The sequence below is a fragment of the Hyla sarda genome, chromosome 1, assembly GCF_029499605.1.
Source record: "Hyla sarda isolate aHylSar1 chromosome 1, aHylSar1.hap1, whole genome shotgun sequence".
In the NCBI taxonomy this organism is placed as follows: Eukaryota; Metazoa; Chordata; class Amphibia; order Anura; family Hylidae; genus Hyla; species Hyla sarda.
Window position 1 is genome coordinate 531,646,874 of NC_079189.1, and position 26,489 is coordinate 531,673,362.

General features: G+C 41.3%; 1 long non-coding RNA gene across 1 annotated transcript; it reads left to right on the top strand.

The window, feature by feature from the left end:
• Nucleotides 1-1,220: 1,220 nt before the first annotated feature.
• LOC130291307 (uncharacterized) lies at nt 1,221-25,587 on the top strand. The gene is made up of 4 exons (XR_008847878.1): nt 1,221-1,359; nt 8,159-8,327; nt 16,153-16,275; nt 24,579-25,587. It is a non-coding gene; the product is annotated as an uncharacterized LOC130291307 (long non-coding RNA).
• The last annotated feature ends 902 nt before the right edge of the window (nt 25,588-26,489 follow it).

Here is a 26,489-nt window from a genome sequence, read left to right on the forward strand (position 1 = left end):
GTAAAAAAAAATAGAAATAGACCTAATCCAGTATCACCTAATGTATGGAGTTACACCCCTGTAGGGGCAAGGAACAAAGAAAAAACCCTCCACACAACTCTCTACTGCATGCAGTAATTTTTCCGCCACGATGTCCCGTCACTGTATAACCCCCGTAATGAATTACGGGCATATACGGGTGCAAACGGGCAGTTACAAAACCCCATAGGCTGCAATGCAATTTAGTCACGGCCGTCATGGGTTTTGTAACGGCCGGGTTTTGCAGCTGTAGTGACGGAACTTCTGACGGAACTTCTAAACGGAGAAATTCATAGTGTGAAAGCAGCCTTACTTTGAACAGAATATGTGTGCTGTTTTGTTTTATACCAAGTTCTGCAGGTAGTGGACCAAGTACCCAGGTTTGAGTGGTTGGCCACAGGAATGAATGATGGCCTCCTGGAGGCCTGGTGGGGCCTGGAACTGACAGAAATAAATGCATGCTGAGGGGGAGAAGCCTGTTAAAGTGAGGCAGAGCTCTTAGCCAACAAAGGGGAGCGTGAGAACACAGCTTGAAAGCTGTAGTGAAAGTGTAGCTGGCCTGGAGAAATGGAGAAGTAGGCCTAGGCTTGTCCTTCTGCAGGAGAGGCTGATAATGCACTGGACATTGTATTAGACAGGAGGACAGAAGACATGGGCAATAACATGTGGAGAAAGGCTTATACAGAGTGGATGGTGAGTAGTGATGAGCAGCAGGGGCCATATTCAAATTCACGACATTTCACAAATATATTGATGATTATGTATCCTATGCTCATGAAATTCGCATATTCGGCGTTACGAATATATAGTACTATATTCTAAATATTTGCGAAATCGCAAAGTCCCGATGTTCACTAAAGAAATTTGCATTACGAATATTTGTGCTCAACACTAATGGTGAGCTAGGGAATTGACCACTTTTTTTTATTCTTGGGCTACTTTTGCGAGTACTGGCCACAAATATAACATCTTGATATTGCAACCAGCAAGACTACTTATCCCCCCCAAAAAATGGGGGGGGGGGGGGGGGGAGATTTATCAAAACCTGTACAGAGGAAAAGTTGCTGAGTTGCCCATAGCAACCAATCAGTATGCTTCTTTCATTTTCAGAGGCCTTTTTTAAAAATGAAAGCAGCGATCTGATTGGTTGCTATGGGCAACTCAGCAATTTTTCCTGTGGACAGGTTTTGATAAATCTCCCCCCAAGTGTAGTGTGATACTAAATAAGCATAGCCTTGGTCGTGGGACCCGGGTATGTAGTAGGTCTGATTATGACAGTTCTTAAAGCACTGGAATGGCCTGTTAAACATTGGAAGATCATGTGTTAAAGGGGTTAACCAGGTATATAAAAAATCACAGACTATAGTTTTAACTTGCTATAGCTTAACAGAGTGTGTATCTTTTTGTTGCCTCCGTGTCCCTACTGCTCCTAAATGGATGTTCGGGTGCTTCTGCCGTGAAGCATGGAGCGTGCTTTCTTAATACTACAAATCCAGGCAGTCAGTGCGACTCATGTATGACTGCCCAGGACCTTTCATTGACGGTCTTTCCCAGCCCATTTGTGATGAGATGTGTTTAGCAAAACACTGAAACGCTGCAGCAAGCCAGGCCCAAAGCAAGCAGGCGCATCACGTTGGCTCTGTTTTGGGAGCATGGGGACTTTAGAAGGAGCAGGCACATTTGGAGAGGGAGAGAACAGAAAAAAAGGATTTTAGCCACTTCCTGGAGGTAAAAGCCCTCTGAAAGTGACCAAAGGGCAGAACAACTAATACATGAAGTTTAAGTGGGAAAGAAGTAAAGATATTTTTTTCCCCTTTTAAGTTGGGTCCCTGAGAGTGGGGTCCAAACATGCAAGACCATACCCTAGCTGTTGTCAGAATTAATTTAATGTTGAGTCTTAGTGGTGACCTAATGGCACCAGTAGTGAGAGATAGCCTAATGGGCACTAATATAGCAGGAAGCTACACTTGGGTCAGTGAGGATCTGACAGAGGGAAGCAGTTACACAGCAGTGACCAAAGTCATCTCATAAAAGAGACCGTCTACTGCTGAAACAAATGTGTGAGGTTCAGTGCCCATAAAAAGAAAACAACACTCCAATGCCCTCTATGGTTGTACACTGCTCTCTACTCTATTAGCAGAAAGTTATACAGTGGTCCCTCAACATACGATGGTAATTCATTCCAAACGAGCCATCGTTTGTCGAATTCATCGTATGTTGAGGGATTCGTGCAATGTAAAGTATAGGAAGCTGTACTCACCTGTCCCCGCCGCTCGAGATAGTGTCCCCGCCGCTTCCGATGGTGACCCCGGCCTCCGCTGGTCTCTCCGCTGTCTTCTCCGGTCCTCTGCTGTCTTCTCCGGTCCTCTTCTGTCTTCCACAAGGCCTTACTGGGCCTGCGTAGCGACGTCATTACGCCGCTGCGTACGCCATTCCTATTGGATGACGTGCGCAGCAGCATATTGATGTCATCGGAGAGGGCCGAGAAGACACCGCAAGACCAGCGCTGGACCCGGAGGGCACCCCGGAGCATCGTGGAGGGGTAAGTAATACTTACCGCACCACACAGGGAACATTAAGCTGCTATCCGGCAGCAGCTTAAGCATTTGGCGCTGCCGGATAGCACTTAATGCAATGGCCCCGACATAAAAAAAGCATCGTATGTCGATGCTGACATCGACATGCGATGACCTCTGAGAGGCCATCGTATGTCGATTTCATCATATGTCGGGGCCATCGTATGGCGGGGGGTCACTGTATTATGAGCCAACAGCACCTTAAATGTAGCTATTTCTTTCTTGACCGCCACAAACAGGAGAAGTCCATTGGCTGCAAATGAAATATTATTTCATTATATATGATTAACTAGTGTTGCTAGCGAATATTCGCAATGCAAATTTTATTCGCGAATATCGCATATTCGCGAATTTGCGAATATTCGCGAATATAGCACTATATATTCGTAATTACGAATATTCTTTTTTTTTTTTTCACAGTACACATCACAGTGATCATCCCTCTCTGCTTCCAGCTTGTGTGGTGTAAAGAGGGCTCTAATACTACTGTGTGAGACTGGCGCGCGAATTTTCGCATATGCGGAAATTTGCATATGCTAATTTGCACATATGTGAATTTTCGCTTATGCTAATTATCTCATATGCTAATTTTCACATACGTGAATTTTCGCATATGTGCAAAGAAAACGTGAATATTACGAATATGCGAATTTAGCGAATATACAACGAATATTCGTCCATATATTTGTGAAATATCGTGAATTCGAATATGGCCTATGCCGCTCAACACTATGATTAATGTTGAGACAGGAATAAGGTATACCAGAAGTGCTATGAACCTTTCATTCTCCTTGTGTCAGGAGCCTCAGAAAAGGGGGCCACAAACCATCTATGTCAGTGAGGGTGACTAAGACATGAACTAGACAAGGAATAAGGTGAGTAAACATTTTATTTTGTTAAAAAACTTAAAATAACTTTAAGATGAGTTTAGTGAGTGACAAGTTCCAGAGACAAGGGACCTTCAAAGAGAAGCAATAGCACAAATAAACAACCCTGGAAATATCATGAGGCAATCACATCACTATTGTACCGAGAACAAGGAATTCAGCTCTAGAGACCCAAGGGGGGGATTTGGCAGCCAGCATCCAGTTGTTTGTTTGCCTGCTTAAAAGCCTATTTATGTTTTTCAATGGCCGAACCCAATGGATGGATGTTTTTTTTCTGAGTTCACCTGACTTTGCAACTACAATTATCCCCTGATTACCAGAAAGATCTACAGTGTTCGGAGCTTTTGTAAGCCCCATGCAGAGATATGACCTGCTTCCCCTGACATTGCTAAACTGTTGTCATGAAAGCCAGATGAATTACAGTGCTATTTGATTACAATAAACATAAGGAACAAAGGAAAGCCTTCCTCTGCTATTGTCAGGTGAGCTTTAGATGTTGATTTAGGAAAACACCTTTTATTGACAGGGGATTTGAATGGATCAGTATGATACATAATGTGGTACTCCCAGCACAACCCTCGTATTAGAAGATAACTGCATACACTTAATCAGTCCATTCTTTGGAGATGTTTTCTTTCAGATCATGTCAAGCATACAGGAAAGTAAACTTGAAATGGGAAGCCTATATTTTATTGCTAGGCAATAAGCTCTTTCATTTTTCCGGTGACCCTTCCCATGCACGTACAGAAATGTTGTTATAGCAACATTAGTCCATAGGGGGTTGCTAATCTGTATAAACAAGGAAACAATTAACTGTCTTAAATAGAATCACATATGCAATAGTGTTTGTGGAAGATAACGCCCTGCTTAACAGTGGTATATCATTTATTTACTTAAATAAGATTTCTTACCACAGCAGCCCAGGTGGGAGTATAGGATGGCCAAGAGCAGTGGTTATACAGCCTTGTCACAGTTCTTACCACACTGGCACAAGAGCTTTCACAAGGTAGTCTCAAGCTCTGTTGGCTGGTGTAGGGGGGCAGCACAGTAGGTGTAAGTGGCTATGGTTCCCCCCCAGGGCACACCCAGGGTAGTGTCTGACCTGATGGTAAGTGGAGTGCCCACGATGGTGAGGTGCAGGTACAAGACAAATAAACCAGAATAGCCAATATTCCAATATTCTCTTAAAAGCAGTGGCGTGAGGCAGAAGGATTACTCATGAGCTGTAGTGTTTGTATCAGGTACCTGTAACATGTAGTCCTCTAGTCCTAGCTGGTTTGTCTTTGAAAAGTTGCCAGAATACAGTGAGTGGCTATGAGGCTGGGACACTCATCCATCCATTCAACTCTCCCCAAACTGCAGAGTGCGGCTTTTATATTTATATATATATATATATATATATATATATATATATATATATATATATATATATTGTGACATGGAGGCCCCTCTGCACTATTCCTGGCCTTAAGACCATAAAAATTCATGTATACTTCTATGAGGCCTTTGTACAACTTATCCTGAAAGCCTAATTCCTTACTTTCTTCACTCCTTCCTTCCTTTCTTTCTTTTCTCCTGCTTTCAGACTTCTCTGCAGAGAGGGTTGCCAATAGCACCAATGTGCAGGAAACTTGCCAAAAAAAACCCACTCTTTGCTCTTAAGTTGGCAGGAGCCCAGGATTTGGCTCTGCACTGACCATAATATTATAGACTATCCCAGCAATTTGCCACATCATTAGAAAAAGGGAATACCCATTTATGCTGGACATATACACTAGAAAAATATGTCAGTAGGTTTTAGTGACCATTTACACAGACCAATTGTTTGCAGCATGCTTGCTGGCACACTGTTAGTTCTGTTACACAGCGGTAATGATCAGAAATTAATCCAGTGTTGTTGGAGATGTTGTTGGAGTCATATTTGAAAGGTTTACTAACTTTAGATCACCATATCTTCTGCTGGCAGTGTGTGGAGATGACTGGAGGGAACTAGATGGTAGAGGCCCCTGGGACACTGCTCCTGTTATCCAATATTCATGATCCTTGTGCTCCCACACCCCCCCCCCCCCCCCCCCCCGCTCTCCTCTTCAATAAGTTGGGGCCAATGATGTATATTTCTGTACACACGGATGGCCATCAATCATTGGTGGGGGTGGAAATAGCTAAAGGAAGTACCAGCTTATGAATACACTCAAGTCATAACTATAGTGTTATGGAGCCATGTCAGAAGATACTCAAATGTGATTTTGTTCCTTATGTGATAGTAAAAATAGAATGTGAGTTGTGGAAAATATAAGTTTCGTGTTATTTATAGACCTATTTTTAGTAAAGCCAAGTGTGCTATTATTAAAGTCACCATTGTTATAATGTGGGTATCAGGTCACTCTAAATCGCTCAGTCAGGTTTTTCCGGAAGATTGCGGTAAAAACCAGCACGAAAATGTTGTCCAATATTCATGATCCTTGTGCTCCCACACCTCCTCCTGCCCTCCTCTTCAATAAGTTGGGGCCAATGATGTATATTTCTGTACACACGGATGGCCGTCAATCATTGATGGGGGTGGAAATAGCTAAAGCAAGTACCAGCTTATGAATACACTCAAGTCATAACTATAGTGTTATGGAGCCATGTCAGAAGATACTCAAAGGTGATTTTGTTCCTTATGTGATAGTAAAAATAGAATGTGAGTTGTGGAAAATGTAAGTTTCATGTTATTTATAGACCTATTTTTAGTAAATCCAAGTGTGCTATTATTAAAGTCACCATTGTTATAATGTGGGTATCAGGTCACTCTAAATCGCTCAGTAAGGTTTTTCAGGAAGATTGCGGTAAAAAACAGCACGAAAATGTTGACACTCTTCTTTGTAATTGCTATGTTTAGTAGACCACTTTACAGAGAACTTTCTGCTGTATCTCTTTTCTTTCTCTTTGTAAGCAATGTTATTATGACATTTGGCATCCATAGCCCTCAATTACATGGATACGCCAACCACTTCATAAAATAAAAATACATAAATAGATAGAAATAGAAAATTAATTCAGCAACTTATAATCAAGCTCATGGGCCAAACAGTAGCTTTTCCTAAATCTGGCATTTCCAGCTCCTTACCAAAATGATATGAGGCTTCAGCCTGTTAACTATGTGGTTTGAAAAGATCCGGAATTTACATTTTTGATTTGTGCAAATTCTAAAAACTCCTAAATATCAAACAAACCGTGAACAATGTTTACTTATCTTCTGTACAGAGCAAAATATGTAAAAACAGTTGCATTTGATAACATGTTCACCTTCTAGAACTACTTTACAGCCTTTAAAGGGGTACTCCGGTGGAAATTATTATTATTTTTTTTAAATCAACTGGTGCCAGAAAGTTAAACAGATTTCTAAATTACTTCTATTAAAAATCTTAATCCTTTCAGTTCTTAACAGCTGCTGTATGCGCCATAGGAAGTTCTTTTCTGTCTGACTACAGTGCTCTCTTCTGACACTTCTGTCCATGTCAAGAACTGTCCAGAGTAGCATAGGTTTGCTATGGGGATTTACTCCAGTTCCTGAAATGGACAGAGGTGTCAGCAGAGAGCACTGTGGTCAGACAGAAAAGAAATTCAAAAAGAAAAGAACTTCCCTTTAAAGATATGTAGTATATAAGTTTAGTAGATTTGTAAATGCATTTTTTTATATTTTAAAAATACAGCCTTTATTATTGGCCAATGTTGGATTAACTGTTCTGTTAGTTGTCAATGGAAACAGTCAACATGGTTGACAGACCCTTACATAAGCTTGTTCAAAAGGATAGCTAGCCTTATAAAATGAATGTCCTTTCCTCAGGATAGGCCAACAAAATTAGGTTCATGGGGGTCCCAATCCTTCCACCTCTGACTGTCAACCTTTCAAGGGGCCACAGTGCTCCTTCTATGTCTGTTTACTGTACAGTGCCCGATTTAAGGACTACACTTCCACCTCTGGGACCTTCACTCCGGAACAGGGAACCACCGTTTGTAGATTCCAGCTGGGAGTTACAGAAGGAGCTGAACACTGCTTATATTCCATAACATTTTCGGTAAAAACACCACTCTAAGTGTGAGTTCAGACATGGCAGAAATATCTGCAGCATGTCCTACTTGGGTTTCTAAAGACCCTATCGGCATATATGGAGCTGTAAATTGTCACAGATTTTCAGTGCAGACACTGTACCGAAATTATTGCAAAATCCATAGCAATGAAAAGAGACCTTACTCTAGAGAGATTTGGAATTTGCTGCAGTGTATTTTAAATGGTAGTTAACAAAATGGTCTTCAGTCGGAAACAATGTATTCACTTTCCTGCTTCTGTAACTCCAGAACGTCATACAAACTACTCTTTACCATGGAAAGCTGGTGACGAAGAATAAGTGATTGTTCAGGGTCAGTCTCCTAAATGCTACAGAGGCAGGGGGATACTAGGATGAAGACCAAGGGTATATAAACATTTATCATAAAGGTCTCTCCCCATACCTAAACACCGAGAGGTTTATCAATCAAGGCTAAAAGGTTTGGTTAAAGCGACCAGGGACCGCCCCATTGACTCGTGGTTCCGGCAAAGTGACAGTGATGACAAGTTACCTATAGCAAAAAGCAGGGGGCAGATAGCAGGGATTATAAGTAATAAGACTACTCAAGGTTTGTTTGTTACCACAGATTGACATTGATCTGCATAGAAGCTGCAAACACAAAATAGGCGAGGAGCAAAAACCGTCCATCGCCGCCAGCTTGAATACCCCCGCACATGTACCATCCCGCTCCCCTGTTTGTAATCCTGCCATGACGATGCCAATGAAACAAAAAAAGTCCCTGCTCCATGTACTGGGTGAGTGCTCCGCATCTTTTCTTGGTCATGAAATGTAATAATCTAGCATGCTGGATTGTTATAAACCATAGTGTTTTATAGTTAAATTATTTTTTAAAAGATCCATAGACATAACAGTCTTTAATATATGTGCTCAATTCTGGAAAATATCTGGGATCCTACAAAACTGACAATAAATATGAACGAAGCAAAACAGATCTGAAATATAAGAAGTGGCTCTACGGAGAGATAGCAATCATAATGATTTGACATATGGAGCACATTATCTATAGACTAAGGGGGAAAAAGTGCAATGGTTTCTTAACTGCTCTTAGGTTACCTTTAGAATGTGAAAGGTATAAATATTCCAGAAAAGGTAAAAAAAAAAAAAAATAAGATTTCATCTTGCCAGATAAAGGAAACAAAACACAAGGGCCCCACAGTTGTAAACCTGGAAAAATAATGCAGTTAATTCACCTATAAAAAAAACTTCTTTAAAATCTACAGGGAATACGGGGATGTTTTATTTATAGAGGAGCAGCTATACACTCACAAAGCACTTTGTACTGAAGGGGAGGAAGATCAAGGAAGCTTTCCAAGTGTCAGTCTCTCTGAAGCCAAGCGGGTGAGCTCAGGATTACACAGCTTCATTTAAATAGGCTACTTCAGGTTATTATGACTGGCTTTGCATAGCGTTGGAAAGCTGATCAACCGTCAGACATCTGTTCTGTGGTTGTCACTGGGCTCCTCTAATTGATCTTTTCTTGGTTACAACAGCTTGGCCTGTTAAGACAATTCATTTACAAATACCGTATTTTTCGCCCTATAGGATGCACCGGCATATAAGACGCACCCTATTTTAAAGCTCCAAAATCTAGAAAAAAAAGATTCTGAACCCAACAGTGATCTTCAACCTGCGGACCTCCAGATGTTGCAAAACTACAACTCCCAGCAAGCTGGGAGTTGTAGTTTTGCAACATCTGGAGGTCTGCAGGTTGAAGACTACTGGTATAGGAGGTAATACTCACGTGTCCCCGCTGCTCCGGACCCGTCACCGCTGCCCTGGATGTCGCTCCATCGCTGTCACCGCGTCCCCGTGGTGTCCCCGACGCTCTGGACGTCTTCTTCCCCGGGATCCACGTCATCACGACGCTACGCACGCCACTCCTATTGGATGATGGGACGGCATGCGCAAAGACGTGATGACGTCGAAGGAGAGCGCCGGCCATGCAGGGGATCCCGGCACGGAGCAGACACCGAGGAGGCAGGTAAGGTCCCTCCCGGTGTCCTGTACGCGGTTCGGGACGCCGCGATTTCACCGTGGCAGTCCCGAACAGCCCAACTGAGCAGCCGGGTTAGTGTTATTTTTGCTTCAGACGCTGCGGTCAGCTTTGATCGCCGCGTCTAAAGGGTTAATACAGGGCATCACTGCGATTGGTGATGTCCTGTACTAGTCGCGGGTCCCGGCCGTTGATGGCCGCAGGTATTCACCGTATAAGACGCACCAACTTTCCCCCCCCCCCCCCCCCAGTTTTGGGCAAGAAAAAGTGCATCTTATATGGCGAAAAATACGGTAGTCTGCGAAGAAAATAAAAGGAGAGGGACACAAACCTATCAAAGTCCAGTGATGTGTCAATCCTTTGGTAACTTTGCGCAATGTTTTTTCATTTTACTCAGTTTGCTTTATTTGTTAAATTTTCTAGCAGATTTTAAGGGGTTCTCCACTTTTGGCAATATCTTTTTTAGAAGGTACTCCCAGCGTTTAGCTGTACACTAAAGGGGTTTACACAGAAGGTACTATCCAGCTCACCACTCTCCACTGACGTCCACACAACATTGATGCACAGATTCTGTGTACCGGATCCTGGACATGAGTTAAAGGGGTACTCTGCTCCCAGACATCTTATCCCCTATTCAAAGGGGACCCCTGCGATCTCGGCGGCAGCACCCCAGACATCCGGTGCATGGAGCGAACTTTGCTCCGTGCCGTATGACTGACGATGCGGGGTGGAGGCTCGTGATGTCACGGCCACACCCTGTTCCTGACATCACGGCCATATCCCCCTCAATGCAAGTCTATGGGATGTGTGCGATGGCCATCACGCCCCCTCCCATAAACTGGCATTGAGGGGGCATGGCCGTAACGTCACGAGCGGGGTGCGGCTGTGACATCTCAAGAATCTGGCACTGCACCCGACACCTTAAGCGAACGTTGGGTGCAGCAGGGAGATCGTGGGGTCCCCAGCGGCAGGACCCCGGCGATCAGACATCTTATCCCATATCCTTTGGATAGGGGATAAGATGTCTAGGGGCAGAGTACCCCTTTAACACCAAAACATAGAAAAAGCCAATCCAGCAGATGTGGTAGTCTAAAACATTACTATGTTAATGACTTGAAATAAATTATGAAACTGTAAAGGTACCAAGTGTTTAATTCCCGTAGCTTTCATGGATCATAATTGTTTCTCCAGCACATTCCACATTCCACATTCCACAGGACTGAGATTTAAAGGGAACCTATCATTTCATCAAACTTCTGACCATTTACCAAACACCATTTGCTAGTATGAAGGGGCAGAATAGCACGACTGCTTGCGCTGTGCCAGTTCATCTCCATTCTGCACACTTCAGCTAGCTATAGCAAATGGCATAGAGAATTACAGTATAAGTCTATGGAACTTTCATATACTGCAGCCGCACGTTTGTGCTTCTTAATTTTAGAGGTCATGAGGGGCCTCAGCACCCAGAATCCCAAAGATACTAACTTTAAACATGACTATGACATGTCAGAAGTTTGTTGAAATGATATGTACACTTTAAAGGGGTACTCTGTCCCTAGTCATCTTTTGGATAGTGGATAAGATGTCTGATTGTGGAGGTATGGCTGCTGGGGACCCTGGCGATCTCGGCTGCAGCACCCCAGACATCAGGAACTTCGCTTCGTGCCGGATGACTGGTGATGTGGGGCGGAGGCTCGTGACGTCACGGCCATGCTCCCTTTATGCAGGTCCATGGGAGGGGGCATGATAGCTTTAACGCCCCTTCCCATAGACTTGAATAGAGGAGGCGTGGCTGTAACGTCACAAGCGGGGGCGTGGCCATGACATCATGAGCCTCCGGACCTGCATCCAACGATCTAAATGAACACCAGGTGCAGGAGGGAGATCGTGGGGGTCCCCAGTGGCAGGACCCCTGTGATCAGACATCTTATCCTCTATCCTTTGGATAGGGGATAAAATGTCTAGGGGCGGAGTACCCCTTTAATGAATTTGGAAGTCAATGTCTTGAAAATATTGTCATGTTCCTTAAACCATTCTTGAGTCACTGACTTACTTGTTTTTTTTCCAGCCCATTGGTGGTTTTCAATGTTATTACCAACCAGAGCAGCACAGTTTACAATTTTAAGTCTCTCTTCTGTACTTTTGGTTCAGTCTAATGAAGATTATACTTCAAGAACATTTAGTCGGACCGAGTAAGAAACCTTGAGCATCCAAAAAGTTTTGCTAATTATTAGTATTAAAAAAAAAAAAAAAGGAGTAAGAAAAACATGGGATGGGAAGAACATGAAAACCCTAAAGAAATACAGTCGTTATCAGAGTATATACAAATATTTCAAGCTTTTATCATAAAGCTAAAATTATATATATATATATATATATATATTTTTTTTTTATATATATATATATGTATATATTTATTTATATATATATATATATATATATATATATAAAGTCCAAATATGAACAGCATATGAGGATAAGTAAGTAATTTTGAACGGGGTGCAAGCATACTTGGAGCCTCGGTCGCCGGTTCCTTAATCCATAAAGTACAAATAGATGCAGCACACCACAGCTTGAAAATCACGGTGCAAGGTTTATTCCATAGTGTATTCCAATAGACAACATTTCACCAGCCTCACACTGGCTTTTTCAAGTGAAAAAGCCAGCGTGAGGCTGGTGAAACGTTGTCTATTGGAATACACTATGGAATAAACCTTGCACCGTGATTTTCAAGCTGTGGTGTGCTGCATCTATTTGTTTTTTATAGATAGATAGTTAGATAAATAGATAGATAGATAGATAAGTCCAGCATCTCAGGGAAAATAAAATCCAGAGCATTATTGGTCCAAGTAAAAACACATCATATACATGAGACATAGAACTGAGGGTTTTCTAATACATTACTAAGGGTGTTGTCATCCAGCTTCCACTTTTCAACACACCATTGCAGTAATTTTGTTCCCTTTAATTTTCAAGTCATTTTCCCAACTGAAGTAGCGCTATCATGTAAATACAGAAGCCGCCCTTTGATATATGTCCCATTGATGTCATGACTTTGTGATCAGAAAGACAAAGCGCAGTGAGCAGCACCTGAGCGGAGAGTCTTGCTCGCCTCCTTTGAAGACGCTGAGCTCACAGTTTTGACTTCGGTATTTAGTTCACAGGGGACTGTGAGCTTTATCACTTGGTTTAATTCCATAATAATCGGTTTCTTGGTTTATACAAAGATCCCTCAGACACAATAGCTGCACATCAAGAACACATCTGAGGGAGATTTGCTATCCTTCTGACAGGTGTCTCGGTTTGTACATAATCCAGAACACCAGCCCACGACACAGCCAGTCATCAGGTCTGGATTACATGACTGAGGCCCTCATTTATTAAAGTCTGCAAAGTGTTCGACTGGTATTAGGTCACCTAACCCAGCTATACGAACACGAGCACGCTGGGTGCGCTCTGCAATATGATAGCAGCATGGTCGCAGATGTGCGCGCTACTATCTCCTTGTGTCCTTAATCATTTGCACATGCTTATTCAATTTCCTCTCCCTTTATCTCCAGTCAAGATTTTATTTTCTCTGCCAAATTCATCACATTTTCCCCGAGCTCCAACTTCTAAGCAGCCAATCTTCTGATTAAGGCAATTTCTTGACTTTTAGACCTTGACATCTGGAAAAGAAATCTATTCCACAAAGTGGGATAGAGAAATGTCCTGATGTCAGTCTACCTACTTTGACTTAAATGGAGCTTGTTACATTTCATGTAACTGAAAATGGATGCATGCTAACCGCACGTTCGCGGAGACACATTAGGCCAGGCTATGGACATGGAACAGATCTTATGTAGTGCAAAATGTTTCCGCCACAAGTCCTCAGTCTGGCGCTGTCATCCGAAGGTCATCAGTAATAGGACAAACCCAAGGGGGGTTTTTATATATTTTTTCTTCTAGACAACCTGACCTCCATTCGCTCTCATTGTTAAACTAAGCATAACAGGCACAAACCATACTTTTCAATACAACTAATAAAAGGTATGCTAACATATACCACCCAATGTAAATCAAAAGGATGTTCTTTTACAGTATGATGATTATAGATAAGAAAGCTATATGTGATCAGTTTATCTCATAATTGTCATTGTTATTTTATCAAATTTAGATTTAATTTAAAGGAAGAGAGAAGAGAGCAGCCTTTACCTTACATCTGTTCCTGTGGACCTTTAGGGCTCGTTCACACTACGCTTGCAGCAGCCTTCCATTGATCTTAATGGAATCTTAGATCTAAAGTCTTGTGTGCGGGAGGCTGTACAGAGGCACATATAGTAGTTTGTTCCTACTTAGTATGGATCATATGCGCTACATGTGACCCTACCCTTAACCCCTTAAGGACCGGAGGTTTTTCCGTTTTTGCATTTTCGTTTTTTGCTCCTTGCCTTTAAAAAATCATAACTCTTTCAAATTTACACCTAAAAATCCATATGATGGCTTATTTTTTGCGCCACCAATTCTACTTTGTAATGACGTCAGTCATTTTGCCCAAAAATCTATGGTGAAGCGGGAAAAAAAATCATTGTGCGACAAAATTGAAAAAAAAAACGCTGTTTTGTAACTTTTGGGGGCTTCCGTTTCTACGTAGTACATTTTTCGGTAAAAATGACACCTGATATGTATTCTGTAGGTCCATACGATTAAAATGATACCCTACTTATATAGGTTTGATTTTGTCGGACTTCTGGAAAAAATCATAACTACATGCAGGAAAATTAATACGTTTAAAATTGTCATCTTCTGACCCCTATAACTTTTTTATTTTTCCGTGTATGGGGCGGTATGAGGGCTCATTTTTTGCGCCGTGATCTGAAGTTTTTAACGGTACCATTTTTGCATTGATAGGACTTATTGATCACTTTTTATTCATTTTTAAATGATATAAAAAGTGACCAAAAATGCACTATTTTGGACTTTGGAATTTTTTTGCGCGCACGCCATTGACCGAGCGATTTAATTAATGATATATTTTTATAATTCGGACATTTCCGCACGCGGTGATACCACATATGTTTATTTTTATTTTTATTTACACTGTGTTTTTTTTTTTATTGGAAAAGGGGGGTGATTCAAACTTTTAATAGGGGAGGAGTTAAATGATCTTTATTCACTTTTTTTTTTCACTTTTTTTTTGCAGTGTTATAGGTCCCATAGGGACCTATAACACTGCACACACTGATCTTCTATGTTGATCACTGGTTTCTCATAAGAAACCAGTGATCAACGATTCTGCCGGATGACTGCTCATGCCTGGATCTCAGGCACTGAGCAGTCATTCGGCGATCGGACAGCGAGGAGGCAGGTAGGGGCCCTCCCGCTGTCCTGTCAGCTGTTCGGGATGCCGCGATTTCACCGCGGCTATCCCGAACAGCCCACTGAGCTAGCCGGGATGCTTTCGGTTTCACTTTAGACGCGGCGTTCAACTTTGAACGCCGCGTCTAAAGGGTTAATAGCGCGCGGCACAGCGATCAATGCCGCGCGCTATTAGCCACGGGTCCCGGCCGTTGTTAGAGGCCGGGCCCGACCCGCTATGACGCGGGGCCACGCCGTGGCCCCGCGTTATAGATCGGGAGTGGACACATGACGTTCCAGTACGTCATGTGTCCTTAAGGGGTTAAGGCAGTGGTCTCGAACTGTGGCTCTCCAGATGTTACAAAACTTCAACTCCCAGCATGCCCGGACACTGCCTTAAGCGGTTATTCAGCTTAAAAAAAAAACATGTCCCCTATCCACAGAAGGAATGAGTGTCTGATCACATGGGTCCAACTGCTGAGAACCCCGAGCAATCTCTAGAACAGCCTGGATGGACTCTGACCCCCACCTTTCAAGATGAACTGATCTTGGAAGTGACACCCCACCCCAATCACTGGCTGAGGTGGGACACCGCTGCGGTCAGTGATTGGCCCATCACTGCCGAAATCGATAATTATCACAATATTTATGCTTGATATGTACAGTATACTGTATATATATATATATATATATATATATATATATATATATATATTCCAAACATTTTCAAAGGCAGCATGACGCGGTGGCCGACACGCCCCCTTATATAGCCCTATGGGAGAGTCGGGGATGCCACGCTCATGCATCCCCATCTCTCCCATAGAGCTGTATGGGGGGGTGTCATCGACCTCTGTGAGGTCGACGACAGGAGAATTAGCCGCACACAGCCGGGGCAAAGCCTGGACCCCGTACAAGGGATCGGCATTCAGACCTCCAGCGATCAGACACTTATCCCTTAGGGGACAAGTGTTATACACTGCAGATCTTCTTTAAAGTATAAGTAAAAATTAGCTATAAAAGTAAAAAAAAAAAATAAAAAAGCTAAATTCTGCACAATAAAATATTACACACAAAGTTTCTTTATGTTTTGAGCATTAAGTATATGTAACAAATAAGACAACACACTATGCCTTCCTCCCAGTGGTGTCCTCTGGGCTATGTTGGTTTTAGGGTAAATAGGCTTGTGGGGATAATAATTTGAAGTATTTGTTCTTTTTACTTCCTTTCAGTATTTTTCAGGGCAGATTAATCATGTAGCAGTCACAGCGGTGGTCCTATGCCCGCAGGCAGAAGAGGTTGAGCAGCAGTTCTTCCCAGCACAACTAATTCATTATCAGTTATGGGTATATCTAGTAAGTATATTTTAGGCTGAGATATCCTGCACCAGGTAAAAGGACTTTATTTTAGCCTTCAAACACCGTAACACCAGTATGTTATGTGACACGATACCAGAGTACTGTGTGTCCTCAAAAATACAATTCACAGTCCTAAATGGGTACTCCCCTGGAAAACATTATTATTATTATTATTATTTTTTAAATCAACTGGTGCCAGAAAGTTAAACAAATTTGTAAATTACTTCTATTTAAAAATCTTAAAAGAGAACTCCATAATATAAAAATTGTCCCCCATACTGCCGGCAGTAAAAAAAATAAAGCTGTACATACCTTCCTCCGCTCCCCCGGGGCCTCCAGTAACCGACTCTGGTCTCCGCCGCGATCCTCTTCCTGGTTGCCGGTGGTATACTGTCATAGTCATACTGTGCTCAGCCAATCACCAGCCGCAGCGAAGTCCCGACTCGGCCGGCGATAGACTTAGCGGCAGTGTGACGTTTTCAGCCCCGGCAGCAGGTGCAGGTGTAGAGAAGAATTGTGTGTCTTGAAGCTTTCTCACACTGCCGCTCAGCACCAGTTGGTTTAAAAAAATATTTCCACATATTTCCATTTTAAAGTACCCCTTTAAAGGAGCTTTACATTTTTTGGAAAACAAAGTACAGGCTGCTGTTAGTGCAAAATAACAAAATACAGCATTCTCACCCGTCCAAGTCCAGCAACAGAGCTCAGCTTTACCTATATTGACTTACCCGAACATGCTTTCCCCGCTCTGGTGATGAATTTCTACACACACTATAACCTCATTGATTGGGTTTGGAATGTTATCAGGAGAGCAGTGAGAGCACATTATCAGGGCAAATAATCTAAGCACCATGTGCTGGGTGAGGTATGCTGTATTTTGTTATTTTAGAGGTCCCCAGGTCGTTACCAATCAGGATTTCCTGGTCCCATCTCAACACAAGGAAATGCCCACTCACACAATCAATGGATCCACTGGTGACCTACCTCAGCCTTTATTTATTCACCTCTTTGATTGTACACTGCTCCTCCATTATATCTGATTGTACACTGCTCCTTCATTATGTCTGATTGTACACTGCTCCTCCATTATATCTGATTGTATACTGCTCCTCCATTATATCTGATTGTACACTGCTCCTTCATTATGTCTGATTGTATACTGCTCCTCCATTATATCTGATTGTATACTGCTCCTCCATTATATCTGATTGTACACTGCTCCTTCATTATGTCTGATTGTATACTGCTCCTCCATTATATCTGATTGTACACTGCTCCTCCATTATATCTGATTGTACACTGCTCCTCCATTATATATGATTGTACACTGCTCCTCCATTATATCTGATTGTATACTACTCCTCCATTATATCTGATTGTATACTACTCCTCCATTATATCTGATTGTATACTACTCCTCCATTATATCTGATTGTATACTACTCCTCCATTATATCTGATTGTACACTGCTCCTCCATTATATCTGATTGTACACTGCTATTCCATTATATCTGATTGTATACTGCTCCTCCATTATATCTGATTGTACACTGCTCCTCCATTATATCTGATTGTACACTGTTCCTCCATTATATCTGATTGTACACTGCTCCTCCATTATATCTGATTGTATACTGCTCCTCCATGATATCTGATTGTATACTACTCCTTCATTATATCTGATTGTACACTGCTCCTTCATTATATCTGATTGTACACTGCTCCTCCATTACTCCTGATTGTACACTGCTCCTCCATTATATCTGATTGTACACTGCTCCTCCATTATATCTGATTGTATACTGCTCCTCCATGATATCTGATTGTATACTACTCCTCCACTATATATGATTGTACACTGCTCCTCCATTATATCTGATTGTACATTGCTCCTCCATTACTCCTGATTGTACACTGCTCCTCCATTATATCTGATTGTACACTGCTCCTCCATTATATCTGATTGTACACTGCTCCTTCATTATATCTGATTGTACACTGCTCCTCCATTACTCCTGATTGTACACTGCTCCTCCATTATATCTGATTGTACACTGCTCCTTCATTATATCTGATTGTACACTGCTCCTGCATTATATCTGATTATACACTGCTCCTCCATTATATCTGATTGTACACTGCTCCTCCATTATATCTGATTGTACACTGCTCCTCCATTATACCTGATTGTACACTGCTCCTCCATTATATCTGATTGTACACTGCTCCTCCATTATATCTGATTATACACTGCTCCTCCATTATATCTGATTGTACACTGCTCTTCCATTATATCTGATTGCACACTGCTCTTCCATTATATCTGATTGTACACTGCTCCTCCATTATATCTGATTGTATACTGCTCCTCCATTATATCTGATTGCACACTGCTCTTCCATTATATCTGATTGTACACGGCTCCTCCATTATATCTGATTGTATACTGCTCCTCCATTATATCTGATTGTACACTGCTCCTCCATTATATCTGATTGTACACTGCTCCTCCATTATACCTGATTGTATACTGCTCCTCCATTACTCCTGATTGTACACTGCTCATTCATTATATCTGATTGTACACTGCTCCTCCATTATATCTGATTGTACACTGCTCCTCCATTATATCTGATTGTATACTGCTCCTCCATTATAACTGATTGTATACTGCTCCTCCATTATATCTGATTGTATACTGCTCCTCCATTATAACTGATTGTACACTGCTCCTCCATTATATCTGATTGTACACTGCTCCTCCATTATATCTGATTGTACACTGCTCCTCCATTATATCTGATTGTACACTGTTCCTCCATCATATCTGATTGTACACTGCTCCTCCATTATATCTGATTGTACACTGCTCCTCCATTATATCTGATTGTACACTGTTCCTCCATCATATCTGATTGTACACTGCTCCTCCATTATATCTGATTGTACACTGCTCCTCCATTACTCCTGATTGTACACTGCTCCTCCATTATATCTGATTGTACACTGCTCCTCCATTATATCTGATTGTACACTGCTCTTCCATTATATCTGATTGTACACTGCTCCTCCATTATATCTGATTGTACACTGCTCCTCCATTATATCTGATTGTATACTGCTCCTCCATTATATCTGATTGTACACTGCTCCTACATTATATCTGATTGTACACTGCTCCTCCATTATATCTGATTGTATACTGCTCCTCCATTATATCTGATTGTACACTGCTCCTCCATTATATCTGATTGTACACTGCTTCTCCATTATATCTGATTGTACACTGCTCCTCCATTATATCTGATTGTACACTGCTCCTCCATTATATCTGATTGTATACTGCTCCTCCATTATATCTGATTGTACACTGCTCCTCCATTATATCTGATTGTACACTGCTCCTCCATTATATCTGATTGTACACTGATCCTCCATTACTCCTGATTGTACACTGCTCCTCCATTATATCTGATTGTATACTGCTCCTCCATTATATCTGATTGTACACTGCTCCTCCATTACTCCTGATTGTACACTGCTTCTCCATTATATCTGATTGTACACTGCTCCTCCATTATATCTGATTGTACACTGCTCCTCCATTACTCCTGATTGTACACTGCTCCTCCATTATATCTGATTGTACACTGCTCCTCCATTATATTTGATTGTACACTGCTCCTCCATAACTCCTGATTGTACACTGCTCCTCCATTATATCTGATTGTACACTGCTCCTCCATTATATCTGATTGTACACTGATCCTCCATTATATCTGATTGTACACTGCTCCTCCATTATATCTGATTGTACACTGCTCCTCCATTACTCCTGATTGTACACTGCTCCTCCATTACTCCTGATTGTACACTGCTCCTTCATTATATCTGATTGTACACTGCTCCTCCATTATATCTGATTGTACACTGTTCCTCCATCATATCTGATTGTACACTGCTCCTCCATTATATCTGATTGTACACTGCTCCTCCATGATATCTGATTGTACACTGCTCCTCCATTATATCTGATTGTACACTGCTCCTCCATTACTCCTGATTGTACACTGCTCCTCCATTATATCTGATTGTACACTGCTCCTCCATTATATCTGATTGTACACTGCTCCTCCATTATATCTGATTGTACACTGCTCCTTCATTATATCTGATTGTATACTGCTCCTCCATTATATCTGATTGTACACTGCTCCTCCATTATATCTGATTGTACACTGCTCCTCCATTATATCTCATTGTATACTGCTCCTCCATTATATCTGATTGTACACTGCTCCTCCATTATATCTGATTGTACACTGCTCCTCCATTATATCTGATTGTACACTGCTCCTCCATTATATCTGATTGTACACTGCTCCTCCATTATATCTGATTGTATACTGCTCCTCCATTACATCTGATTGTACACTGCTCCTCCATTATATCTGATTGTACACTGCTCCTCCATTATATCTCATTGTATACTGCTCCTCCATTATATCTGATTGTACACTGCTCCTCCATTACTCCTGATTGTACACTGCTCCTCCATTATATCTGATTGTACACTGCTCCTCCATTATATCTGATTGTATACTGCTCCTCCATTACTCCTGATTGTACACTGCTCCTCCATTATATCTGATTGTATACTGCTCCTCCATTACTCCTGATTGTACACTGCTCCTCCATTAGATCTGATTGTACATTGCTCCTCCATTACTCCTGATTGTACACTGCTCCTCCATTATATCTGATTGTATACTGCTCCTCCATTATATCTGATTGTACACTGCTCCTCCATTACTCCTGATTGTACACTGCTCCTCCATTATATCTGATTGTACACTGCTCCTCCATTATATCTGATTGTACACTGCTCCTCCATTTTATCTGATTGTACACTGCTCCTCCATTACTCCTGATTGTACACTGCTCCTCCATTATATCTGATTGTACACTGCTCCTCCATTATATCTGATTGTACACTGCTCCTCCATTATATCTGATTGTACACTGCTCCTCCATTATATCTGATTGTACACTGCTCCTCCATTATATCTGATTGTACACTGCTCCTCCATTATATCTGATTGTATACCGCTCCTCCATTATATCTGATTGTACACTGCTCCTCCATTATATCTGATTGTATACTGCTCCTCCATTACTCCTGATTGTACACTGCTCCTCCATTATATCTGATTGTATACTGCTCCTCCATTACTCCTGATTGTACACTGCTCCTCCATTAGATCTGATTGTACATTGCTCCTCCATTACTCCTGATTGTACACTGCTCCTCCATTATATCTGATTGTATACTGCTCCTCCATTATATCTGATTGTACACTGCTCCTCCATTACTCCTGATTGTACACTGCTCCTCCATTATATCTGATTGTACACTGCTCCTCCATTATATCTGATTGTACACTGCTCCTCCATTTTATCTGATTGTACACTGCTCCTCCATTACTCCTGATTGTACACTGCTCCTCCATTATATCTGATTGTACACTGCTCCTCCATTATATCTGATTGTACACTGCTCCTCCATTATATCTGATTGTACACTGCTCCTCCATTATATCTGATTGTACACTGCTCCTCCATTATATCTGATTGTACACTCCTCCTCCATTATATCTGATTGTATACCGCTCCTCCATTATATCTGATTGTACACTGCTCCTCCATTATATCTGATTGTACACTGCTCCTCCATTATATCTGATTGTATACTGCTCCTCCATTATATCTGATTGTACACTGCTCCTCCATTATATCTGATTGTACATTGCTCCTCCATTATATCTGATTGTACACTGCTCCTCCATTATATCTGATTGTACACTGCTCCTCCATTATATCTGATTGTATACTGCTCCTCCATTATATCTGATTGTATACTGCTCCTCCATTATATCTGATTGTACACTGCTCCTCCATTATATCTGATTGTACACTGCTCCTCCATTACTCCTGATTGTACACTGCTCCTCCATTATATCTAATTGTACACTGCTCCTCCATTATATCTGATTGTATACTGCTCCTCCATTACTCCTGATTGTACACTGCTCCTCCATTATATCTGATTGTATACTGCTCCTCCATTACTCCTGATTGTACACTGCTCCTCCATTATATCTGATTGTACACTGCTCCTCCATTACTCCTGATTGTACACTGCTCCTCCATTATATCTGATTGTACACTGCTCCTCCATTACTCCTGATTGTACACTGCTCCTCCATTATATCTGATTGTACACTGCTCCTTCATTATATCTGATTGTACACTGCTCCTCCATTACTCCTGATTGTACACTGCTCCTCCATTATATCTGATTGTACACTGCTCCTCCATTATTTCTGATTGTACACTGCTCCTCCATTACTCCTAATTGTACACTGCTCCTCCATTATATCTGATTGTACACTGCTCCTCCATTATATCTGATTGTACACTGCTCCTCCATTATATCTGATTGTACACTGCTCCTCCATTATATCTGATTGTATACTGCTCCTCCATTATATCTGATTGTACACTGCTCCTCCATTATATCTGATTGTACACTGCTCCTCCATTATATCTGATTGTATACTGCTCCTCCATTATATCTGATTGTACACTGCTCCTCCATTATATCTGATTGTATACTGCTCCTCCATTATATCTGATTGTATACTGCTCCTCCATTATATCTGATTGTACACTGCTCCTCCATTATATCTGATTGTACACTGCTCCTCCATTACTCCTGATTGTACACTGCTCCTCCATTACTCCTGATTGTACACTGCTCCTCCATTACTCCTGATTGTACACTGCACCTCCATTACTCCTGATTGTACACTGCTCCTCCATTATATCTGATTGTATACTGCTCCTCCATTATATCTGATTGTACACTGCTCCTCCATTATATCTGATTGTACACTGCTCCTCCATTATATCTGATTGTACACTGCTCCTCCATTATATCTGATTGTACACTGATCCTCCATTATATCTGATTGTACACTGCTTCTCCATTATATCTGATTGTATACTGCTCCTCCATTATATCTGATTGTATACTGCTCCTCCATTATATCTGATTGTACACTGCTCCTCCATTATATCTGATTGTACACTGCTCCTCCATTATATCTGATTGTACACTGCTCCTCCATTATAACTGATTGTACACTGCTCCTCCATTATATCTGATTGTACACTGCTCCTCCATTATATCTGATTGTACACTGCTACTCCATTACTCCTGATTGTGTATGTCACAGGGACACCACTGTGGACAACATGTTACTGTGGGAAGCCATCATTATTGTCAATAGGCACCTGAACAGCGTAAGGCCAGCATTGAACATAAGTGATATAAATATATGAGAAAGATTATTTTTATCATCATTGTTATAATTTTTGTATTTTGGGCTGTTAAATACAATTTAAAGGAAGTGATAATGGGAGTGATAGTGATGGCCTCATTGATTGTTACAGGTATAAGTAAAAATAATGGCAGAACATAATTTTTTAAGGAAATAGTTTTGTTTTTGTTGCTTGATATGTTTATATTTTCCATCTTACGAAAGATCCATGACGTTTTTTGGGCAGTGCTCCACTGTACCAACTGTACCGGTGGTTTAGGAATATCTCCCTAAAATAATATCTGAAGCTCTAAATGCCAAATGTATCAGCGACAGAGCGCAGGTTATTTTCATACTACCATGATTCAAGCATATGTTCTGTAGAAAGCAGAAATGAAACATTGCAGAAGGTAGAGTGGGAGAAAGACAAACACAAAAACACAGTTGTTATGTACATATTCCCGCCCGCTTGTATCATGGTTTGTCACAGATGTAGTGTATACGGGACAAAAACAGGATGACTGAATGACTGTTCCTTGTGTAGTGCCAGAGCCCTGTCAGAAAGTCTGGAAATCTCAATGTAGGATATTTATCAAAACCTGTGCAGAGGAAGAGTGGTGCAGTTGCTCATAGCAACCTATCCGATTTTTCCTTTCATATTTCAGAGGTCTTTAAAAAAATAAATAAAATAGAAGCAATCTGATTGGTTGCTCACCACTCTTCCTCTACACGGGTTTTAAAAGCCAACATGAGCCTTAAAATGCTACTGTTATTATCATAGTTGTCTGATATTATCAATTCCTTTAAATTGTTGGGAAAGGGTTCAGACATTTTATCAATTATTAACCTATTGTTTGGTTGAAATATGTAAATCTTATGAGAACAATAATTTACTTTTGTGTTTGTAATGTTCTTAGTATTTGTAGAACACTGAATCGATGACCAGTTCTATACTGTATATGAGGGGGAGGATTTAGTAATTGGAAAATTCTTCTACAATCTAATGGACTAGTTGGTTGCTAAATTTTTGGAATTTAATAAACAGTAGTATACTGTTACTGGAGAAGAAGGAAACAGGAGATTACAAGAGATATTAGCAATACTACCGTTGTTACTGCTGGTACCAATCCACAACTTACAGGACTTCCCACTTGGTACAATTTTTGATACATTTTTTTATCAAAAGCTATATTTTTCCCCATCTCAGAGATTTATGGCATATCAACTGAGCCTCAGGCTGTTCTACTCTGTTTCTATAAATCTTATAGAAGTAAATGTAAGTTCTTGAAAGGGCGTAGAAATGTGAGTTACAGTTCATACATATGGGGGACTTGGATTTTACATGCTGATTATAAGTAAAATCCTACTGGCTTCTGATTAAATTTATTAAAGAGGACCTGTAACAACCCAAAAAAATAATTTTACTATTAATAAATAGCGTAGCGTGGCCTAGCGATTAAGTCTTCACTGCACTGTAGTTTAGGATTACAAATCGACAATGAAATTGAATACTCTGGTGGTATTATACTACAGCCTCATTGTGCTGTTGTGACTGTGGATATAAAGGCATCCCTACACGTGCTGGGGTGCTGCCAACTTCTCATGCACTACTGGTCTTGGGTATTTACATTGTTACCTTATCAGATGCATATGGTAACTCATGGTCATTCTTATTGTATACACCTTTTTAATAAGCCTTGAGCAACTCCAGAAATTGCCATTTTTGCATATACTACTGAACAAAAGATAAGGGCACTGTAGTGGTCAATGACCAGTGAGCAAAAAGCACGGTCACTAAGTGTGAACTGCTGTCATTAGCGGTCTGTCGCTGGGGGAGAGTGGAGTCCTAGTGCCTGTGAGTCCGGAGGTGCTGGGGACCAAACATGCCCAAAGTCACACATCAAATTCTAGCAAAGAACAAACATGGTACCCGCACTCAGGGCTGCTGTGGCTCGACTCCTCTGGCAACGACAGATGACCCGGTGTCAGACACGTAGCAGGGCGCTCAGAAGCGAGGGATTGCTGCCATAGTTTCACACTAGTTGTGCTTCTTCTGGCCTCGTAACCATCATAGCGCTAAGCAGGAAATAAAAAGGATGAGATTCAAGTCATGTGACCTGAGGCAATACGGCAACCCTAAGTGAACAAAAAGGCAGCAAACAAAAAAGAAAAACAACCCACAGAACATGGGGATGAGGCACGCAACCACCACTGATAGAGTAAGTAAAAATATCTACTATTAAAGTTTAAATTAATTTATAAGGACCCCTGTGATAGGGCAATCACATAAACCCACCGACATAAACAGTTGCGGAGGGCTAATATGCTTAAAGAAGCGCTGTCATCTCAATCATATCATTAAGACATAAGGGACCAAGCGCATCAGTGCGCATGATCCAATAGGTCTCCACACATAATAGTGAGGAATTCCTGTCACTACCTGATCTGGCATGTTTAATCACTTGCAGCCCACCAAACTTGAGACCTTTAATATCACTTCCATGCATTTCTCTGATGTGATCAATAAATGTTGTGGCTCCAGAACTGGTTTGAATTGAATGTAGATGTTCCCGTATTCTAATACGGAGTGGACGTATAGTTTTGCCAATGTAAAGTCTTTAGCAATCACATATGATGAAGTATACTACATATATGGTCCGACATGTGATTAGTTCTCTAACCGAAAAGTAATAGCCTCCTAGTCTTCCACTGCATAGACCACAATTGTATTTGCATTGAGGGCAATTCCCGCATTTCTTATTCCCTTCCGGGAGACCCAAGGTCCACCATCCGGACCTAAGATCTGAAGATTCACCTGGGGATCTTCT